The following is a 245-nucleotide window of genomic DNA, read 5'->3' as shown; positions in this document are numbered from 1 at the left end:
TCCAGGCTTTCACTATACGAATTTCTTGACAGGACGTGTAACAACATTTTACTGCACTACTTAGACTGGACTTTGGGACGAAATGTTGCACTTTATACAAAAAAGCACATTAATACCAATAATATTCTGTTAGATCGACGTTTAGACTGTAATAATACAAAGTAATTCACATTTTGGTACACATTTACTAGAACATTCTTGCCATTCAGTACAAATAGTTGAATTTCTACCTCTTCCCTCTGCCC

The sequence above is a fragment of the Haliaeetus leucocephalus genome, unplaced genomic scaffold, assembly GCF_000737465.1.
Source record: "Haliaeetus leucocephalus isolate CR32 unplaced genomic scaffold, Haliaeetus_leucocephalus-4.0 Scaffold240, whole genome shotgun sequence".
In the NCBI taxonomy this organism is placed as follows: domain Eukaryota; kingdom Metazoa; phylum Chordata; class Aves; order Accipitriformes; family Accipitridae; genus Haliaeetus; species Haliaeetus leucocephalus.
This window is presented reverse-complemented; position numbering follows the sequence as displayed.